Source organism: Choloepus didactylus, chromosome 5 (assembly GCF_015220235.1).
Source record: "Choloepus didactylus isolate mChoDid1 chromosome 5, mChoDid1.pri, whole genome shotgun sequence".
NCBI lineage: Eukaryota > Metazoa > Chordata > Mammalia > Pilosa > Megalonychidae > Choloepus > Choloepus didactylus.
In genome coordinates this window covers 20,311,144-20,334,996 of record NC_051311.1, presented here as the reverse complement: position 1 = coordinate 20,334,996, position 23,853 = coordinate 20,311,144, and the positions used below count along the sequence as shown (strand labels likewise).

General features: G+C 35.0%; 1 long non-coding RNA gene across 4 annotated transcripts in view; it reads right to left on the bottom strand.

Annotated features, from left to right (window-relative positions):
- Window positions 1–4,660: 4,660 nt before the first annotated feature.
- Window positions 4,661–23,853, bottom strand: part of LOC119533826 — a 107,923-nt gene continuing 88,730 nt past the window's right edge. For all 4 annotated transcript variants that reach the window (XR_005216885.1, XR_005216884.1, XR_005216887.1 and 1 more), the window contains exons 3-5: window positions 14,146–14,255; window positions 13,117–13,212; window positions 4,661–8,122 (exon numbers count right to left, since the gene is read on the bottom strand). This is a non-coding gene — a long non-coding RNA (uncharacterized LOC119533826). The remainder of the gene's footprint in view (window positions 8,123–13,116; window positions 13,213–14,145; window positions 14,256–23,853) is intronic.

Below are 23,853 nucleotides of genomic sequence, written 5' to 3'. Positions count from 1 at the left end.
ATCTCACTAATTTTCTTAATTCTTTCTTACTCTGTGTTCGAGGAAAAATATTTTGAGGTATAACCCCAAAGAATTACTCTTCATGCCCCTATCATATTGCTAGGACTTTTTGCAAATCAGCTTCAAATTTCCTGGCTAGAAGTAATCTCCTTGTTGTAGCTGGGGTTAAGGGAGTACAAAACAAATTGAAATGAATGAATGAATGAATGTATGCATGCCAGCATTGCAAATTTTGCTTTGGGGAGTATTAATTATTAGAAACCATCAGGCTAGGATACTTTATTATAGACAATTCTGTATGTGTTTGATTCTGATGAATTCTAAGCTCTTTAAGGTCAAAGGTCTTAGCCCCTCTGCATCATCTCTTATGTTTCTAAATGACTAACACCTATGTCAGGACCTGGTGCATTTTTAGCACTCAATAAATGTTAATGGGCAATTTTTAACTGAATACATTTGTGGATTGCTTATTTACCTTCACTACCCAAAACAAAAGAGTAGTCAGCCAATAAATATTTACTGATTTTACTATATATTCCGACCTCCTACAGGTAACTGTTAAATCAGTAATACTTGAAGTTCCTTCAAGGAATAGATTCTGAGTTAGATTCAGGCAAACATTCAAAAACTCAGCTCTTAATATGAAGCTGTCCAAACCTAGTCTGCTAAGCTGATAAAATTAACTGTGACAGTCATAAGAAAAATACTTAAACGAGTTACCTCTCAAAATGACATTTTCATCACTGTTTTTGAGATTTCTACCTCTAATCAAATCCATTTCAAAAGACAATAAAAGGAAAAAATATATTGTATATATATATATGCCTATTCAAGAAATTCATTGAAAATATTTAGATTTAATTAATTTAAGAAGGTTAATGGTTAGATGTAATAGGACATCTATCACTTATCCCTAAATAAAACACCTTGATCTTTTAGGAGTATACCCTAGAATTAATTACAGTTTTTATTATTAGCTTAATTAGTCCCTTTTATTTGAGGCAATGAAATTTTCTAAACACAGTTTTGTTCTCTGGCTAATTGCTGGGCTTAGCACCGGGAAGGTCAATGAGCTTACAGGTCCTGCTCTATATGCAGATGTTAGATCTGTCCCATAGAAATACCTGGTTTTATTTAGCATGATTGGTTCCTTTATTTGGAGGATCTAGTGAAGAAAGCTGCATTCAGCCACATTTGATATCCTTTATTTAAAAAAAAATAAGTCATTGAGCACTTGAACTTGACATTGAATGTTTAGAGTGGTGATACTAAGAGAGATGGAGAAAGGGATTTGTTATGTGTTGAAAGAATTTAAATTGCTTTTACAGATTTGTTTTGAGGCTTATTGAATAAGGTGTTTCAATGGGACATTTGCACCTAATACAAGCCCAAATTAGTGTATATGAAGTTTGAACTTGAGTACAAAATGGATCACTGTGAGGAGAGGTTTGTAACAGCACAGCTATACTACCAAAACTTGCCATTTGAATGCCAAGAAATCAGCCTTGGTGTTGTATATGTAGAATTATACATTCATAAGAATGTATGTCAAATTGGACAGGCATGTGAGTATATGTAGTGGTTTTTGTTTTTTTTTTTTTTTAATTGTGAAGGTCAATGCCATAAGGAAACTGTGGCATCCAAAAGAAAACATAGTTAATATCAAGTTTGTGTCCCAAGCCTGCCCAATTAGACCTCATCCTCAGGTGTATAGACTCCTGGTTTTTTTTAACCCCCTTGGAAAATAAGATTTATCATTTTTAGCCTTAGACACCTGCTTCAACTTCAAAAAGCACAACTTTCTAAAGGTAAAATCAGAAATAAATATATATGCTTCAGTTAGTCACTCATCCATTCATTCATTTATTCATTCTTTTGTCTATTCAACTAATATTTATTGATTTTCTGACTAGGTGTCAAATAGTGGGAAAGGCTCTGGGAATAATTGGATGACTAACATATAATCCTTCTTTGAGGTGCTTCAATTCTAGTGAGGGGGTCAAATTTCCAGAAATTCAACAAGTTAGAGAGATAAGTAGAATGACAAAAATGAAATGAAATACATAGGGCAGTTTACTGAGCCTATTTGATGTGATCAGCTAGGTCATTCCTGATGGTGATAACATTTGAGGTGATTTTTGAAGACTGTGGATAAATTTTCCAGGCAGTCATGGCTGAGAGGATATTCCAGGCAAAGGAAGAAGTATTTAGGGGTAGACTAATAAGCAAGATGACTTATTCTAAGCAATAGAAATAGTTTGATTTGCATGGAATACACTGTGACTGGTTGACTGAATGTAACTCTGAAGATGTGTCTGGAAAAGAAAACCTAAGTCAAATGATAAAGAAAATGTATGCCACAATACAGGGTGATCTTTTACCTTCCTTCTTGAGGAGAAAATTTAATTAAAATGATTTAAGTTCAAGGTGGAGGATTAAATAGGTAAAGCACAAGAGATTTTTATCCAGGGGTAGGGGGCAAAATTAATTTGTATGATTCTGTAATTGCGGATAAATAACATCACACGTTTGTCAAAACTCTTTGACACAGATAGTAAACATCAATGTATGCAAATTAAGAAAAAGGATTTAGGAGCTAAGAAGATCCCAGGATGGAATACAGAATACCAAAAACAATCTAACTATATTAAAAACAATCTAACCGTATGAAACAACTGCATCGAATGGAATGGGGAAAAGTTGTTAACCTAAATATCTTTGAAAATGAATGACATCTGTAAAACCAAGGGCAAAGGGAACTGTACATAAGCACTATACTCTGGTTGATAAAATGGTTTCCCTTAGGCTAATGATTCTGATAGTGATGTACATAGACACTGGAACTGAATAATTATGCAAATTCATGGCAGATGAGACCAGCCAGGTTTCTCACTGTTGGAAATGGGGGGTTTCAGATAAGCAAGGAGGGAAGGCCAAGATGATACATATGGTAATGACTTTGAGTTGGAGACATCAGTATGAACTCATATTCACTTTAATGTAGATCAAATATCTATACATGGCAATATTTAAATTTATGTGAATATACATGGCTTAGTAAACAAAGATCTATTTCCATGTTCTGTCACTGTGAGTAATGGCACCCCACTAGCAACAAGCAGACCTGCTGCCCAGATTTTGGTGTTTAACATCATTCTCCAGTGAAGAGAACTAAGATCCTTGAAGAAATGACTGATTTTACAATTGGAAGAGGAACTGTTCAAGACTGGGCTGAGCATCTTGTAGAGTCAGAAAGTAAAGAAATGCCCTCCTACCTTCCTCTTCAATCCTACTTTACTCCGTCTGTGGCTTGTGCTCATCCTCAGGTTCTGCTTCTCATCTTTCTTCAAATTTTTACTTAACAGACTTACAGATTCAACTATTATCTGCTTGCTGATTACTTCCAAATTTGTATGTCAGCCCAGGTATGAGTCCTGAGCTCCAGACTTACCTATTCAATTTCACAGCATGTGTTTGGCTCTACAAAGATAGAAACAACATCTTATTTATTTCTATATTTGCATGCAAAGCACTTAATGCAGTGCTGGCTACTCAGAAGACACTAAACTTATGTTTATTGAATGAACAGGTTTATCATACTCAGACCTTTTCTGTTATTGTCTCTCTAGTCTTTGTCTTTACTTTGATCTATTCTTGTGTAGTAAATTTTTAGGGAAGAACTGCTGTTTCTGGGTTAATATTTTGTTCCCATGCAACTCAAAACAAGCACAGGGTCCTTGGTAAATTTCTGTTACCAGGAATAAAAGCATTCTAGCCTCCAAAATTTTCCAGAGTTCTTGAGATGTATCTTGAGATGTAGTATACAAGATTAATGTTACAAAATAAAAATTTTAATAGAATGAACATGAAAATAATGAAGTGAAACTAGAGAAATGAAGTGAAACTAGAGAATAAGTGAACTTCAGACAAGAAACATATTAAAATGAAAGTTACGCTTCCCCAAAATAAACAGTAGTGTTAGTGCCAATGGATAAAAATAGAAAAAAAAAAAAAAAGTAAATGAGGAAAAATGGAAAATTAATAAAAAGGAAAAGAAAAAAGAAATGAATGAATCATAAATAATTTCACTAACTTCTCCATCTGAATCTACTGATGATCCACAAAACAACCCTTCTACTTTATTTAAAAATATTCACACAGGAAAAATAATAAAATGTCAAATCAAGTAATTGACATATGGAGTCCATAGCCAGAAAATTCATATATCCAATGAGAATTTTGTAAGAATGAAGGAGACTAATACCTCACACCCACTAATTAAACTTTCCTTGCCTTGCATGTATTTCTGAAATCCTGCTTTAACATTTTTGGATTCCTGAGGCCATCGTCATCTTATTGCACTTTTTCAGATATTCCTGATACATTTCCTGAGGGATCTTGTGTGCTGACATCCCCTGACGTTATTGTCTCAGGCAAATAAATGAATGTTGAGACTTCTTGCCAATAAGCTTGAAAATAAACTGAAAATGATGACTTGGTCTTGGGTTTTAAGTCTTGATGCCAAGTTTTAGCACCAAAGTCAATTTTGCAGCCAATTTCTGAACCTCTGAAAATTGGGGTCAGAGGAAGGGCAAGAAATCAAAACACTAACACAGTTTTAATCCACCCAGTAAGAGCTATACATATAGAACAAAATGTAAAAGTTCTCATTTGTTTATTATCTTCCCTACAGAAAATATTTATTTCATAATTATTTGTGCAAATCATGGGTCTCAGAAGGACTGAACCATGTGATATCTTTAACTACATACAAGACATCTCTAAAAACAAAATAGACTTCTTTCTTTAGGTAGATATAGGTATGCAATTCTGCTTTTAATTATAGTTCAAAAACATTATGAAAAGTCTTTAATGTAAAATATTTGTTCAACTATTTTATAGTGAACATTCAATACCACTCCCCAGATTCTACCATTAACATTTAACTATACTTGATCATGACATCTTTCCATCCATCAGTCAATCCATTTTGTTATGCATACTTAATAGAAAGTTATTTTTAGTTATTAGTAGATATCCCCCTAATTGTTTACAGTTGTTCTTTGTTGTTCACGTTGTTTTATTTTGAGATAAAATTTACACACAATGAAATAGTTTTGACAAATACACACGCTTGTACAACCGAAACTCCTATCAGAACCTCAGGCATTAGTATTAATCTGCAAAACTCCCTAATGTCTTAATTGTAACAGGATTCAAATGGATAGGATTTTAAATTCAAAATTTGTTCTTGCTATTTGGTAAATAACAGTAGATATGTTAGTTTAAGACTTGATATTGAATGAGAAAACACAATTCATTCTTCTTGCTTCAAATAGAGAAAAATGTAATTGAAAAGCCAATGGAAAGTATCTTCTGTCCTGAAGTGAAATGCTTATATTTGATAATCATCAAAGAAAGAATTACTTAACATTTCCCACAGCATTTATCCTGCTTTAGGAAAATGAAATATTTGCTATTCGTGAAAGAGTATTCTGTATTGGCCTTTATTGATGAATTCAAAATTAAAATCAAAATCTTTTCTGATTTGTTAAAATTGTTATGGATAATATCTTGTAAACGGCTAGTCACTGTTTTAAAACAATGTAAGTAATGGTATGGTATGAATCCATACTTACACTTTGGAATCAAAGTCTTCATTAGACTGAATTCAAATGTTAGAAATTTCTTTGTGAAGAGAAATCCAGACACTGTTGTCTAAAACTTTAGGTTTTAAACTATTTGAAACTAAAGTGTTTTGTTACTAAATGAGTGTCAAATCCACAAATATCACTCAATTTATTCAGACTTAAGAAGGGATGGCTAAGATTCTCAAGCTTCAGGTTATGTACCCATTTAAGCCTAACTCCTGGATTTTTTGAAGTTCATTTATTAGTTAAAGAAGGCCATATAGCAATAGTCTTCAATTGTAAAGTTTTATATTAGTGGGATATTCCTTAAAGTAAAATAAATTTGTTTTCCTGTGTCTAAACAATGGGTTGAAGAGCAAAATTTTCACCTTGAAGTTCTCTGCAATTGCAGACAAACTAGAAATTTCAACAGCTATCTATGCCACAACCACCACCAAAAAAACTTCTGCCTTACTTGACTACAACTGGCAAATTCCCGCTCTTGCAATTTGAGTAAATGTGTACCCAAATGCTGTAAATCACTGTTCAATTTTCCTTGAACTTACTGCCTTATTTAAAAAAATAAAATTGCTCACTGTCATTGCAGAAAGAGACCATTCAGTCAGAAAAACATAAATCTGGGTATTATTTTCCTGGCAACAGGAGATGGCCTGGAAAGAAAGAATCCAGGCACTTACTTAAAGAAGAGTTTCAACAGAAATAAGCAATTTCCCCCTTAAAAATATTGTATAACCCAGACTTCCTTTATTAACCACTATTTGAGATTAAAGTGTTTAAAAAAATCAAAATACTCAAATTCAAGAATGGATAATTAATTTGTTTATGTAATCCAAATGTACTTTTGTGAATAAACAGAAATTGAAAACAGTTATATAGTTCATCTATTCCTCTCTGATTTATATGATTTCTTTGGGCTGAACTTAAGTTCAGGATTATCTTTTCTCAGGTTTCATGCTGTTGATATTCCTTCACTGAAATTTTTAGGTCACCAAGTCAATAATGGAAAGTTCCAGTGACCCTGAAATTCTACCTTGTCAATATATCCCATTTCATATTGGTGTTCAGAACTATTAAATTTCTTTATAGAGAACCACCTATTGTAAGGATAAATTCCATGAGTTTAGTTAGCAAAAAGATTCCCTATGCCCCTCTTATATGCAAGTAACACTTACTAAATTCTTCTCCATCATTTTTCTGTGTTTGTCTCCCCCATCACCTACTTCCTGTGGATGTGAACCCATTTGTAAATAGGATCTTTAAAGAGGTTACTAGTTAAGGTGAGACCAAAATGAATCAGGGTGGGCCTTAAGCCAATATGACTCAAGTCCTCATAAGCAAAGGAAATTTGGAAACAGGGAGGAGGAGGCCAATGGAGAGAGGTGGCCATGTGACAGAGGCTGAGATTGAGCCACAGATTTCCCATGAGCCACCACCAGAACTCCACAGACTTATAAGAAAGCACAATCCTGCCAACACCTTGATTTTGGACTTCTAGGTGAGACCATAAATTCCTGTTGCTGTCAACCACTCTGTGGTACTTCATTACAGCAAACCTGGCAAACTAAACTGATGTGGATTTCACCAGCCTCTTGACATAACCACTTGACAGATTTGAGTTCCAGCACCATAGTGCATAAGTAAATACGCAAGTTCCACTTTTGAGTACTGTATCTAAATTAGTCTCACGTTTATAGATTCATTGGATACTTAGTCTAATCATACAACAAGTTTTTATATTACCCACATTTATAACAGCTAATTTTATCCACATCCATCTCTATCAAGCATGAGGGCAGATGCCAAAGTGGCGTGCTGGCCAAATAGGTGTCTCATTATATTTGTACAGGAATATAGGACCAAAGGAATGCTCAGAGTTATGCTGGAGCCATTTTTTTCTTTCCTATTCTCAAGAATAAAAGACTAAAATAGAAGAATAGTCCTCCATCATAGCTAACTAACATTTGGATGAATTCATCCTCTTTCCACAGCTCAGGCCACCCCACCTCCACCCCATGGATCAGTACTAGTCTAAGAAGAAATTTGGTAATTTCAGATTATTAGTGCGATATCCCAAGTGTAGCACACTTCAATGCCTCTTCAGTAATTGCCCTTTCAGTTACTGCATTATATAAACAATGCTTGGGGAAGTGCTATACAGTATCAGTTAAGGTCCATTAAAGGACACAGAAACCACTCTAGATATTTCAAATGAGATCATTTAATTCTGGGAGCTTCTTACGTAGGTGGCAGATAAGTGAAAAGTCAAAGTTTCATGGTAAAGCAAATCCAGAAACGAGGGATGGAGAAACACAGGAAGTAAATAGCATTACCAGAGACCGGAAGCCACTGCCATCTAGTGGGAGGGAAAACCATAACAGGTCACTTGGTGGGAGGCAAAGCCAGAATCACACGGTGAGTTTTCAGAGATCTTGACCAGGAGAGAAGTTGTAAATGTTGCCAGAAAACTCCCACTAATTAAGAGTGAAAGAATAAGGAATGCTCTAGATTTTCCTTTCCTCCAGCCCTCCAATTGCCCATCAGTGCCTCATATTTTCTACTATGTGATCACCCCCCTGGAACTCTAGACATCCACTTTGACCCTGATTAGCATCACCCAATACTGACTAAAGCACACTGAGTTAGAAACTGTATTTGTTTTCCTTATCAACTGGGACCAGAATGTGGTTAAATTTACATTTTAAATTCTTAAAATGGATTGACTTAAATTTTTATATCCATTATATAGTGATGGCATAGACTATATAAAAGTAGTTTTACAAGAGATTTCAGGAGTTTACATACATACAGCTGCAATGAAGGAGTTAGACTACACGGTGCATGGCTAAGGTCCTTCTCCCTATAAATGGCCATCGTTCTGTGACTGAATTTGAAGGTTGTATTATATAAACAACCTTCTATTTACTAATGAATGATAAGATATAATACATACAGTGTACCAGAGTGGTCAATAGCTATATTTTATAATCAAATAGAAGTGGATTTGAATCTCAGCTCTACACTTAATAATTATTAGAATATGGGACAGTTATTCTATCCTACAGAACTTCAATACCTTTATCTGTTATCTGTCTCTGAATGATTTTATAAAGACTAAGTGAATATTTAATTATGTAAATAAAATGTATGTGAGATGCTGAGTAGTGTCTGGCACATGGCATTCAGTAAAATGAGCTATTATTATTAATAATACTTGAGGGAAGAAAACAAAAATTTGCTTTTCAACCACCTTAATATTTTAGACACTGGGTCTTTCTGTTTTAAAATGTTGTCACCGTTATGCAAAGTGAACTAAAATTTTATCAAGGGAATACCTAAAGTTTCTTATGAAGATGAAAGGAAATCTCAAAGATATTAAATTATTTACCTAATCTATATTATCCTTCTAAAAATATTCTCCATTTCTCTCTTTCCACTATGTTAAATAAATATTTTTTAATAAAATAAGCACATGTAAAGCTGCTCAACTCAGTCATCAGGGAAATGCAAATCAAAGCCAAAATGAGATGCCACTTCTCAGTCACTAGGATGGCAATTATTTAAAAAAAAAAAAAAAAAAGGAAAATAATGTGTTGGCAAAGATACTAAAAAATTGGAAACCTCAGGCATTGTCAGTAGGAATGTAAAATGGTGCAGCCATTGAGGAAAACATTTGGTGTGTTCTCAAAAAAGTTAAAAATAGAATTACCATATGACCTGGCAATTCCACTTCTAGGTATATACCCAAAAGAATTGAAAACAGGAACTCTAATGGGTATTTGTACACCAATATTCATTACAGCATTATTCACACTAGTGAATATATGGAAACAACCCAAGCATTCATCAAGGGAAGAATGGATAAACAAAATGTGGTATGCACATACAATAAATTATTCAGCCATAAAAAGAAATGACATTCTGATATGTGCTACAACATGCATGAACCTTGAAGACATCATATTGAGTGAAATAAGCAAGACACAAAAGGGCAAACAGTATGTTTCTTATATTAAATATCTAGAATAAACAAATTCATAGAGGCAAAAATTAGATTAGAGGTCACCAGGGGCTGAGGGAAGGAAGGTGCAATGGTTAATTTCATGTGTCACCTTGGCTAGGTTATGATGCCTAGTTGTTTGGCCAAGCAAGCACTGGCCTGATTGTTACTATGAGGGTATTTCACCAATGGATTTGCACCTATAATTGGCTGATTGCATCTACAATCAACAAAGCAGATTACCCTCAGCAAGGAGGAGAGTTTGCTCATCCAACAGTTGAAAGTCTTAAAAGCCAGAACCAAGGACTTCAGATGTCAGAAAGAAGATGTAGAATTTCTGCCTAAGTTTCAATCAGCCAACTCCCCTGGGGACTGTGGACTGGCCAGACTCCAGAATTCCTTTTATCAAACTTTCCAGACTTGAAACCTGCTTTATTATTTCTCTTTCTCTGGAGAACCCTGATTAATACAAATTTCAGTACAAGAAAGTGGGGTGCTGATATGAAAAATACCTAAAAATGTAGAAGAGCCTTTTGAATTGGTAAGGGGAGAGGCTGGAAGAATTTTGAGGTACTTGATAGAAAAAGGTCTAGATTGCTGTGACGAGAGCTATAAAGAAAGTTTCTCTTATCTTAGAGAGTACATATATCATCACGAGCAGAATGTTGGTAGAAATGTGGACATTAAAAGTACTTCTAGTGAGATCTTAAAAGGATACAATGCGTGGGTTGTTGGAAACTGGATGAGAGATGATCCTTGAAATTTTGTTCTGAGTCAGGTGGAAAGCAGAAATTGTCAGGAATGAACTTGGGTATTTAGCTAAGGAGATTTACAGTCAAAGTGTGGAAGGTGCATCCTGGTTTTTTTTCTTTCTGTTTTTAGTAAAATGCAAGAGGAAAGGGATAAACTGATAACCAAACTGTTAAACTCAGAAGAAACAACAATTGACAGTTTGGAAAATTCTCAGCCTAACCTGATAATATGCTCTGAGAGTAGGGCCAGATGTGTCTCTGTTAGGGCCCTCCCTGAGCTCCTGGGAGGCAGGTGAGCCCTCGAAGAATGGTGCCCCATGCAAAGGCTGGTGGAACAATTGTTGGCTATAGAGATTAGGCATATGATTCATGGATCCAGTCAATCATCTCAGAGAAAGTCAGAATTGGAAATGCATTTATCCAGGAAGGATTAGTGGAAGATCCTCTGTCTGATATCATGGACCTTCTTGCATTCCACAGAAAACTGATAAGATTTTTGAGGTTTTTTTATGAGCAAAAGTACTGTCAACCTAGAACGAAAGGGACAGAGATAGGATGAAATGAAGGGAAAATGACTTCAAGAGCAGACATGGAAGCAGAGGTCCAGGAAGAAGACATCTTCTTGGGCCGAGAGAGAGGGACCACCACCCTGGGCTTTGGACAGAGCAGGTCTTCTGCCCTGGCATTTGGAAAGGGTGGGCTCACCCCTGTGTTTGAAAAGGGCAGGTCTTCTGCCTCCATGCTTGAAGGGGGTGGGACTTCTGTCCTGGTGCTCTGAAAAGGTGTGGGCCTTGCTTGAAAAGCTGGGGCTGCCACTCCAGCAGGCCCAGAGGACAAAGGATCAGTCCATGGATGGCTCTCAGACCTTGGAATCTAATGGAGTTTGTGCTGCTAGGTTTGGGCTTGCTTGGGAACCATGGCCCCTTTTGTCCTCCCAATTTGTCCCTTCTGGAATGGGGATGCCTGTCCTATGCCTCTCCTACTATTGTATTTCAGAAGCAGTTTTCTTGGTTTCACAGGTCCACAGGAATTCTGTCCTGGGATGGACCACATCGATAATTGATTTTGATTAGACTTTGGACTTAAGAGTTCTTACTGGAATAATTGAAGACTTTGGGGGTATTGGGATGGAGTGAATGTAATTTGCATATAGGAGGAGCATGTATTTTGGGAGTCCTGGGAGCAGATTGCTGCAGATTGAATCATGTTCCCTGCAAAAGACATGTTCAACTCTTGATCTACGTGCCTGTGGGTGTGAACCCATTTGTAAATAGGACTTCAAGGATGTAATTAGTTAAGGTGTGGACTCAAAGGATAGGATTTTCAAAGATCCTATTTAGATGAGGCATAATTGAATTAGGGAGGGGCTTCATCCACATGACTGGAGTCCTCATAAGAAGAAGCCAGAGAGTGGCATCACCCTGTGGTAGAGGACTGCCATCAGACAGACTTTGGAGAAAGCATAGCCTTAACAGCACCTTGAATTTGGACTTCTAGCCACAAAAACTACTAGACAATAAATTCCTGTTGAGTAAACCAACCCACTGTGTGGTATTTGTCATAGCAGCCTTAGAAAATTTTATGATAATTTTTTGCTTAATAAATATATAATTTCTGTTTGGGGTCATGAAAAGCTCTTGGTAATGGATGGTGGTGATGATAGCACAACATTGTGAATGTAATTAACACCACTGGAATATAAACTTAAAATGGTGAAATGGGGAAATTCTGTGTTATATATATGCTACCACTCACACACACATACCCACAAAGCATAAACAAATTAGGAGAGTAAAGCAAAGCCATGGGATAGGGGAGCTTATGTCAATGCACTCTTGTCATCTTTACTTCTTGAGGTCAATGCTGTATTATCAGACTTAATTTCTAGAATATGTTTTGCCCATATGGTAAGTTATCTGCCCTCTAACTCTTCTCTGATTTATTTGTCTCCAAGTACATGTCATTGATGCCTGGCATTAGGTTCCCAAACACATTGGGCCAGAATTACACAGCTCTATGAAAGCAGAAAAAGTTCCAGCAATCTGCACTGAACCCATTTTACACAGATACTTCCAGTAACAATTAGGAGAAAAATGATTAAATGATTAAAACTCTTGCACATCTACAGTTGTACTTCCTCCTCCTCCTCCTTTTCCCTTTTTGTTCTTCTAAAGAAAATGTGTTATCCAGATTCAGAGTGGAAAAGATAGCAATGTTCTTTTCTTCCAATAAATCCTATAAATATGTGGTATGTATTTTCTATTTCTCCAAAAATTGGAAGAATAGTATGGATCTGAGTCTTGTGATTTAACTGAAATCAATCGTATCCTATATTTTATTCTCTAAATATCTTTTATTTAGTGCCTGTGCAACAGAAAACCAGAAAATGCTCTGGTAGAAAACCTAGAAAAAAATTATCTAATGATAATATTTTGTCATGTTGTGTTCTCTTTATTCATTATTTACTCAATGATTTAAATTCTATCTTCTATAATATGTCACTATTAAAATTTCCTTCTCTGAGATTATCAAATCTGGATAGTTTTAGTTTCATTTTCCTTCACTTTCCTTCCCAATTTTTTACAATAATGATTATTCTCTTGAAAACTTTTCCCACTGCTGGCTTCCCTAACATCATAAGGGCCTTGTTCTTTATCTCCCTCTCAGGCCTCTTTATTTCTTAAACATTTATTTCTTAAATAACTCTACCTCCTACCTGTTCCAAATAAACATGAGCATATAAGATCATTTCAATTAGAAGGAAACGTAGAAATTTCTTTTTAGAAGCCATATCTTAAAGGCATGATCCCAACTAGAAAAAAAAAAAAAAATAGAATAATGATAGTTACCATGTATTAGCATATAGTGTGTTATCCTGTATAAGCACTTCTTTTTTGGGTGCTTTATACATATTATTTCATGCATTAACCATTCACAACCATATAGAGTAATTGCTGTTGTACTGTGCTTAGAAATGAAAAAAATAAGGCTCAAGAAATTTAAGTAAGATGGTCAAGCCTCTACATGGCAGACCCAGACTGAAGCCAGGTCCATCTTGGTCTAGTGCCTGTAGTTTTTCAACTGCAGCACATTTCTGTCAAGCCATTTCTAAACTAGAAAGGGCAATACTTAGCATGTATGCCATAATTCCTTCACCTTTGTGCTCATGGAAGACATCGCCATTCAGTCATACAACTACCCACTGACCTTGAACATGACCTCAGAATCCTTAGACACAATTCTCAAGGCAGCTACTACCAAGTAATTAGAGTTGCTGTTGGATGAGGCAGACAATTTGAATTTTCCGGTCTTTCTCATTTGTAAAATTTATTTTTTTTATTTTGCTAAAATGTATTGCCCCATAAGTACTATCCATCACATAATAAATTGAATCCCTTTCTTTATTAAAGTTCTGAAAATCTTTAAAAATTTGAATATTCCTAATAATACTTTGCATTGTTCTAAACTGGACATCTCTTGTCCCTTCAATTGCTCCTAGTATAACAAAAAGTATCATGGTCTACATCCACTAGCTTTGTGATTTTGCTCAGCTGTTTGCAAATCATAATGTCTTGTCATTGTTTTTATTTATAGTATAAAACATCTCTTCTAAAATGTTGCATATTCACTCCAACAGCACATGCCCTCTTCATGAGCTTTTTCTCTTTGTTATGAGCAGATGTGTCCATGCCTACTTTTTCAATATGGAACTCTAGAGTGAATTTAGGAAAATTAAGTAACTTACTTGATAAGTCAGGTTTTTGTTTGCTGTTGTTTTCAGTTCATGCTCTTTTAGAAGAGCATGTCAGCCTTTTGAGGTAGCTCTGTTTTATTCCACATGGTGTCACTCTGTCCCTGCCAAGATACAAAATTATCTTCAGTTGAGCTTCTGAACTTCTTCCACTGTATCTTAAGGGGGAGAAACAATATTTATTTTGAACCATAATAATGGAAAAAAAATACCAATTTTCAATGTGAGATAATGTGGTTAAATTTTCCTAACTGCCTCTCACTTCTTTCAAACTTCAAAACAAATAGCACTTTGTAACATAAGTAGGAAGATGTTTTGGTTTGTCTCCCCAGGCTAAGTTAACAAATTAATGGATTTAAAAAGTAATTATTTCCAAAATGCCTTTGCCAGAGGTGCATTATAAATCTTGTCTTACCTCATTTTATAGTGTATTTATTTAAATAGATTCATGTTTAGATAGATTTTTTGTTTTAAAATATGGATATATTTTAAAATATGCATATGTATTTTTACATTTAAATTTAAAATACATTACTCAAATAGTAATATTTTAAAAATATACAAAAATAATGCAAGAGAATTTTAATTGAATAAGAATTTTTAAAACAATATATGATACTAATGTGTTGTTTAGTAGAACTTGCAAGAAGAAACTCAATAATGTTCATTCTTGCTTGTGGTGATAGAGGCACTAATCTCCAATATACTGTGACCATCACACAGAGAAAATAGCAGTCTGTACACTTGTTATTGTCTTTCAATTGTCATTGCACAAATATTCATAACATGACATACCATAGTAGCACTACATCGTCTCTGGATTAGGCTCAAATCTCATTTCTATCACTTACAAACTGTGAGACCTTAAGCAAGTCACTTCACCTCTTGATAACTCAGATTATTCATCTGTACTATGAGGTTAATAGATGTACCTATTGCAAAAACTTATTCCCTGTATTAGATAAGCATATATATCTCATGTACATATATACATACGCACACACACACATATAGTAATTGGAGAAAATTTTATCATGGAGATACACACTTTTGTGCATGATTCCAAAAAGCCAACCCAAAAGCTAGTTACTCTTTGTCTACATTAGAGATATTTAAAAAGCAGTAAAAAAAAAAAAATTCAGAAGTAACAAAACATTAATCTTCATATATTTACTGGTCATTAGGGGAAAAGGGATTACACTTACTCTTGACATTGTGAATCGAAACTTCAAGGAGATAGCACAAAGTAGGCAAACCTTGAGAAGCACTGGGTTACCTTTTACTGTAGGTGTTCAAGTCTGGAAAATGTGACCTCTTGGTAATGATTTGGAAGGAAACATTCAGGTAAACAATAATTAATTGCCCCTTAAAGTTCTTTTAGTCCCTTTTGAAGTCTAGTTTCAATGCCTCAAAAATTAAAAGTAGTAGAGAAAAAGAAACCAATGCAAGAAAATGAATAGAATGAGAGAAGCATTAAAATATATATGTAAAGTCTGACCTCTGAATATTTAAAAAAAAAAAATCACAGTTCCTGATTGGTAGAAAAATTCTGTCTTACCTGTATATTAATATTGTTTCTCCCCAAAAGTTTACAGGCAACTAGAAAACAGGTGTAAAATCATTCCATTCTACCACAGCACCTATCCAAGTACTTACAATTGGGTAGGAACTTAGTCTGTGATTTCTGAATATAAAACATAAAATCAAATAAGGCTTAAGTCCCAGTAGCACAATAAAGTGATATGAAAAATTACTGAAATTCCAGGCATTATGAATTCCTATCCAGATGTGATAAAATTGGGAGCAGCACTTATAATGTATTTTATGTGTTTTTGATTGGTTTATATAAGGATTTATGAATACATTTTTATTATTACTATTATAAACAATGCACAAAAGTTTTCCAATTATTTGTTAAACATTCATGCATGCTAATGTGTTTATGAGTTTTTCTTGCACGTAAGATAGGTCAGTATGTGTCTTTTCTGCTGCACCTTTATTTTCTTATTACTCATTTTTTATTCATTTTTTATTAAACGTTTAATGAGGATTGTAGTGTGAGTTGCTATATGGTACATTATGGGAATACAGGCTCAGACACAACAGGGACTTTCAGCAAATGACCACTTTATTTCCTGTATAGTACAAAGGGTCCAAAAGAGCAGGGGAAGAGATTCCATCATGGCCCATCTTTCAGGGAGGCCAACTGCTTGGATCAGGGTCAATGGATGGCAGCTCCATGTGTGCCATTTTGCTTTGGAAAGGAGAGACCCTGTGCTGTTTGGATGTTGAGTATTTATACACTCCAGGGGTGGGAGTCCTGACACTGAGAGTTCCACCCTGATAAGCAGCTGGGCTGCTTGATCCCTGTTTCATGGTTTAAGGTATGGTCAGGCCTTTGCACTAGACACAAGGTCTTCCCCGGACTGTGGAATGGTTATGTCTGCATATAATAGGAAAAGGAGAGGGTGGGGTAGTTGAGGGCTGGGAGATGGCCTAGAAGTGTCCCTGACTTCCCTAGCTACGACCTTCTATACATCATGCTGATTCTGAGGTATAGTGGCAAATAAGAGACATATGTAGTAAACAGGAAATATAGAACTACATGAAGAGTGAGCTGATAGTACAGATGCATAGAGATCTACGGCAGTGTGGCAGCCCAGGGCTGGGCACCCTTCTAAATGGCCCATAACAAACCTACTTTAGCCAAAGACAAAGGTCAAGAAAGTAAACAATCTCCCCAGAGAGGGGGAGAATAAAACCATGGATGTAAAAGAGCATTGAGTGTCTTAAACACCAACCTTAGCAAAACATCAGGTTGTAGGCCCCTTTAATGATTATACCAGGGATTCGATGTCCTCAAATTATATAGAACGTCTTTGTTCTAAAATCATTTATCACTCCTTGCACCCTCCCATACCTTGCAGAGCTCCAAACATCCAGACGGCTGCCACCGGAGAACTTCTCTTGTTTGTAAATCCCAATAAACCCACGTCTGCTTCTGTGCCTGGTGTGTTTTTCAGTCTTCAGGCAGCCCCATCCCATGCTCTGCGTGAACTTGGTCTGGGTCAGAATAGGTAGTATGTGGAAAAGTCAACCAATCCTGCCTTTGGTGATTAGAAAAATCTCCTTGGAGGAGGTGATTATTAAGATAAGACTAAAAGTTGAAGTATTTACCCAAGATAAAACAGGAAAGAGTACACACATTTAAATTCCAAGGAGAGGAAACAGAATGTTAAAATAAAATGAAAAAAAAAAAACAAGAGGACATAGCATATTAAAGAGCTGTTGAAACTGTGCAGAGATGTTACCAAGTCAAAAGGGGCTGAGCCAGGAAGTGCTTTCAGTTCCCTGCTAAGAGTTGCCCTGAGGGATCGGTAAAGCCATTGAAGGATTTCAGGAGGTATATAACGTAGAGAGTTTTAATTTTTAGAAAGATCAAATTGGCAGATCAATTAGATCAGTTAGAAAGATCTCAGTTTGGGGAATGTTTTGGGGCCTGGCAAAATGGCATTTAGGGGCACATTTAGGAAGTTGCTATAATTTCAAACAAATGATAATGATACTTACCCTAAGGTAGTGAGAAATGGACAGATTTGCAGCAAATTGGGAGTCTGGTAAGTAGACAAGAGAGAGGAGCGGGCGTGCTACTCGCGGATCTTGCTTAGAGCAGGATAGAAAGTATAAGCTGAATGGAGACGTGCAGCAAATTTAGCACCCCTTTTACTTAATTCATCAGACAACCAGTATCCTCAAGGTGTCTTCTTCAACCTTGTGGTATGTCCGTTAGTCAGAATCTAGCCTTAGAATGGCTTTACATCACATACCCTGCTTAGATTTCATAAAAGAAAGAAAACAAAGGAAAGGCATGTGAAGGAGGAAGGACAAGACTTAGAGACAAGAGGGGAAGAGAAGATAGGAAAAAGAGAGCAAAGATAGAGAGGATTAGTATAAAGACAATGAAATCATAGTGCTTTGATTCACACAAACCTGGTTTATAACCTCAGATCTACCACCTGAAGATTTGCAACTTTGGACAATTTGCTTAATTTCTCTATACCCTGTTTTCTCATTTGTGAAATGTAATTTCTTAGGGCTTTTACTAACAAGTATGATAATATATGTAAAGTACTTAAACATGACAAGTTTTCAAAAAAATTCACTCTCTCTCCTTCTACCTCGCCTTCTCTCTCTACATGAGGTATTGATTTTCTACTCTATGCCAGACACAGTTAGACAATCAGGGGCATTAAATTAATTATAGTAATTAAGAATACTTGCCAAGGTGCAGAATATTTTTATCAAAGAGCTACCAAAGTAGTAAAGACTCATGAGGACATGATCCTGGAGTTTAGTTCAGAGAAGTGAGTGCTACAGTCTGTGTAGCTCTTCCTCTTGAGATATTTTCTGATTTTTTGATGAGGCTGCTGAAAGGCTGAGATGCTGGGCCAGACTTTGGAAATCCTATGGAGCACAGAATTTGAGTTCAGAACTCACTAAGGAGAAGGAAACCTTTAACTCCCCAGGCTTTCATCTGAGACACCTCAAACGACTATACGCAACTAATCAGAGAGAAGCAGAAATAGACCAGCTCTTAAAATTCAGTCCTGCTATGAATCAACACTGATTAACATGAAAGTCATTTGCCCTACCCTAATTTCTTGTCAGGAGTAACAGTAAATCCTCTGTGGAGGAAGGTAGCATTATTCAGATCTGCAAATTATCTTCATAACTTGTCATATACAATTTCCAGAACTCAAGAAAACATTTCCATTCATATCATGGGACCAAAGCACACAACTGAAATGCAAGAGAAAATATAGATAATAGAAATGGACATAAAAATAGAAATAGATGCACAGGAGATCCAGATATTAGAACTCATCATAAAGAGTTTTTAAATAATTACAATTAATAATTGGAAAAAATAGATGACAAAGTGAGCAGACACAGCAGAAAACTAGAAAATATAAACTAAGAGTCAAATTAACACGCTGGAGCATTGAAATACAATAACTGAAATTAACAACTCTGTAGATATATTTAAAAATATATACATTCTTATTTATATATATTTATTTCTGTTCAGCTGAACAAAATATTATTAAACTGGAAGATAGAGCTGAAGAAAATATCCAATGTGAGATTAAGAATTCCAAAAGATAGAAAAAGTTAGACAAGAATAAATGAAATATAAGACACAGTGGAAAGATTTAATATATATGTTATTAGAGTTTATAAAAGAAAGGAAAGAGGGTGTGTTGGATGGAAAAATATTTGAAAAGATAATGCTAGAGAGTTTTCCAAAATTAATTAAAAGCAAGAATCCATAAATTCAAGAAAAGCTACACAATTCAAGCAGAATAAACTCAAAGAAAATTATACCTAGGCACATTATAAGACTAATTAATTTATTTCAAGGTCTAGGAAGAGTGCCTGAAAAAAGAAACACCTAATTATTGTTATTGTCTTACTAATATTGTTATTTATAATCAATTTCCTCTTTTACCAATTAACTGGATACCTGGTGAACCGATTTAAGGAAAGTATAAGAGAATGTATCATTCTTCTAAGATATTAACTTTGAATAATAGCCTTTTAAAATTATATGATGCTGTGTGTTCAAAATTCTTTATATGTGTTATGTATATTCTTAAAGTTCTTTAAAGCAAAATGTTTACTTAGATTCTTATAAGCACCCACCTTTATAAACTAGAAAATAGAGGCTAAAAGCATTCCAATTTTGTATGTAAATAGCCAAATTCCTAAACAAAGGAGAAGACAATGTTACTTGCACTTAATAAAAATTGACAGAAGTGAATATATTCATACATACTTAAATACATGCATCAAGTGATAAACAGTGGGAAGTAGCAGGCAAGAAGAAAGCAAGAACACCTAGCTTTCTTTTGGGGAAATTACTTCTTCCAATTCTGGGATGTATAGACCAGGTCTTTGGTCTTCCACAAAAAGGGGTATCTGTATGTGAAATACCTGCATTAATCCAGGAACCTTTTAAGAAGTTAAAGTAGTCCCAGATAGGTAGTACTCTGTGGCTCCCAGATGAGGCAAATACAAATGGTGTGTGTTTGGAAAGCATCTACAAATTTATCCCCTTTAGACCCACCATACAGGAGCTCACAAAGAGCCTCAATCACACAAAGAAAACAACCACCATGAGTGAAAGGAGGCAGGAGTAACAAATAGCAGATTTAGACCTCTAAATGTTTCATATATTGGAAAGGTTAAGTACAGAATATAAATGACTATATAGCAAATAATTAGAAATTAAAAATAGTGAGAAGCCTTTAGCAATTAGAAAACATCAGACAGATATGGAAAAGAATTAAATAGGATTTCTAGAAATAAAAAATAAAATAGCTGAAATGGGGGTTGGTTAAACAACAGATTAGATACTACTGGAGAGAGAATTATGGAACCAAAACATATCTTAAGAAAGTATCCAGAATACAGCTCAATGAAAAAGATGCAGAGAGATGGGAGATATGTTGATATATGGAAGACAGAATGAGATGGTGTATTGTGTTATTTCCCAGAATGATAAATTGGGCAGAATGGAGATGAAACAATGTTCAAAGAGAAAAGTGTGAGAATTTTTCAGAACTAAAGGGAAAAAAACAAAAACAAAAAGCCACAGGTAAAGTAAAAACAAAAACAAAACAAAACAAAACAAAAAACCTACATTAAGCACCATAAGTGAATAAAGTTTCCAAATAAGCAACCTTTCAGTTGACCTGTGGAATCTGGAAGCAAGGACAGCGTGCAAGATTCTAGAAGGAAAAGATAGATCCCCTACAAAGGAAGATGATAGCATACTTCTCAATAGCAAAATAATGAAATTCAGAAGATAAGGGAATGGGAAAACTGAGAGTGTTTACTATCAACAGACCAACACTAATGGGATTTCTGAGTAATGTATTTCAGAAAGAAAGAAAGTCACTTGGAAGGACGGACAAGAGAGCGAGATATAGCAAAAGAACCACTCAATAATCATAAATAAATCTAAACAAATGTTATTCACATAAAATAAAAACAAACACAATGCCTCATTTTTAGGTTTTTTAAAAAGGTGAAAGACAAATCTAATGCATCAGTAATCATCACAGTTGTTAATGACTGCATTTTTCCATTAGAAAACATAAATTTTTATATTTGTTTAAAATATATCTGGCAATATGGTATTTCTAAGACATATATCTAAAGCATAAGAACATAGAAATGTTGAATGTTAAAATGATGAAAAAACACATATAAACAAATACCAACCAAGGAAAACTGGGAAAATGTCTTAAGTTAGTGCAAAATGAATGTTAAGACAGAAAGCATTAATAGGGCTCAGTTGGAAATGAGGAAAATATTTTTGTTAAAAGCTCTGAAGGTTTGATCTACACTGCCTGATTTCAAACCCTGGCTCTATCTTTCACGAGCTACCTTCTTTTACTTACCTATAAAATATGGGTAATCATAGCACCTGTCTCAAGGGGTTGTTATGAAGATTAATTGAGTTAATGTATGCAAAGTACTTTGAACAGTGGTTATGAAATGATAAGTCCATATACGTGCTTGTTAAAAGGAGTAGGACGATTAGTAAAATGAATTGAAAATATAAAATTCTCACTTTAGACTGCTTTCCAAATTTGTTTTTCACCAATATTTAGCTTAGATCAATATAGAAAATGCAAAATATCTTTGTTTTACTCCATTTTAGTTATCTTCTAAAAACAGCAGAATGTTTGAATAGCTGAAAAGAACAAGTTGCATGGAAAGTATAAACCTAAATAACCAAATATTCACCAATAGAATGTTGGTATATGAGAGAATATATTATCAAGATGAAATTGAAACAAAATCATATTAGAAAATCCTTTTCAATTAGAGATATTCAGAGACATATTGCCACTGAGAGGGCAAATTTCAAATTTATGATACCCCATCTTATGTCTTTATGGCTGTATCATTGAAATAATTGGGTGTCTAAAAAGGAGAAAATCATTAATAGTTCTTGTCCTTTTAATTTTTTAACATGATGACCAAGACCAATATTAATTGATACATTACCCTAAAACAAAACAAGAAGAACAGCACTGTGTTGGTAGAAAGACTGTGAATAACATTGACCTTGATTCCTAAAAGAGTTGTTTGTTGCCCAAATGAAGGAAACAATTAAACACTGTCTTTAAAAATGACAAGTTAAATTCACAGTTAAACATCTGCTTAGGGCAAAAAGCACTAAGAGTTTGCCAGGACTTTTGATGGGATCCGAGGGACCCATATTTCCCTGTCATAGGGAGTTAACGTGCTCATAATAGCTGCTATGTGAGTTATTCCTCTTTTTTCTCCATCTTTTTTCTGAAGATGAAGATTTTCAGCTGTTATTTATTCATTTCAAAATAAGGTTTAAAGACCAAATGATCCTTTCCGAGAACCGTGACATTTCAAAATTAAAGACCCATTTCTTGCCCAAAAGTAAAGACTTAGGTCTTCATTCTCGGTTTCACTTTTGTGTGATCTCGATAGTGATGATAAAAGACATATTGAGACCACTTGCCAATTATCATCAACTTATGGAACACTTTTGAGTTTAATGACTTTTTATTTAAACCAACATTAAGAGGGCAAGGACACTCCTTCCTAACAAATCAAAACTAACACTATGTGTTTTTTTGTTTTTAAGGAACACTGGACTGAGCAAAAGTTTTGTTAATTTTTATGGTCAACCTTTTCAGTGCCTCTGAGAAATGAAAACCAAAGAAATCACACACATCACACAGAGATTTTAGGGCCAATGTCATTAAGACTTTACAAACCAGTGACATTTCAATTCTTGAGTAATGCCCCCTCGATATTTGGATAAAATTGTGGACCTTCTCATCAGAAAAATGCACTTATACAAGTATAAACCAACTCTGGTATACCATTTGAAGAGTTCCTTCAGTCCCTCCCTCATCCATTTATGGGCTTCTATGGAACCCAAATACATCTTTTACAGAAGATTTTGAGTACTTGTTCTTTGGGGAGAAAATAAACCAGTCTAGCTAGTCTGAAATCTAGTCTAGGGTGTTTTCTTTTCCTAAAGGAAAAGGAAAGGGCCCTGAGAGCTATCACTAAGACGTATGGATGGACACATAGACACAAGCGGTATGGTCAAGTCACTATCCTGTCTACTCAGAACAGCTGTTAGTAGAGATTTCTTCAAACACTGAAATCTTTCAGTACTTATTTTACCTGTGCTTCTCCTGCGATAGATTACTTCTAATTACCTAACATTGATATTTTATTTTCTATTAAGAACATTACCAAAAGGTGGTATTGCTTGTAATTCAAGGATTTCAAAAATGATATTAATAATACTATCACTATCCTTCTCCATCCCACCCCACCCACACCAGGGTGGGTTTGAGAGTAAATGAACACAGGCTTTTCCTATTTTATCTGAGCAGTTGAAATACCCATGGTATGTTTTCATTTCATGAGAATGTGGGCTTGAAAACAAACAAATGAAGCCAAGTGACTTGGTGGAAACCATGTTTTAAAGACTAGACAGACTTCTGTATGTCCAGTGCTGGATATTTTTTGAGTCTCAGTCTTGAAATGATAATATCAGATTCCATGGAAGTGACTAAAAGTATCCATTTCTACCCCTCTTCACAAGAAACCATCAAAATTTCATCTAGCAGATCA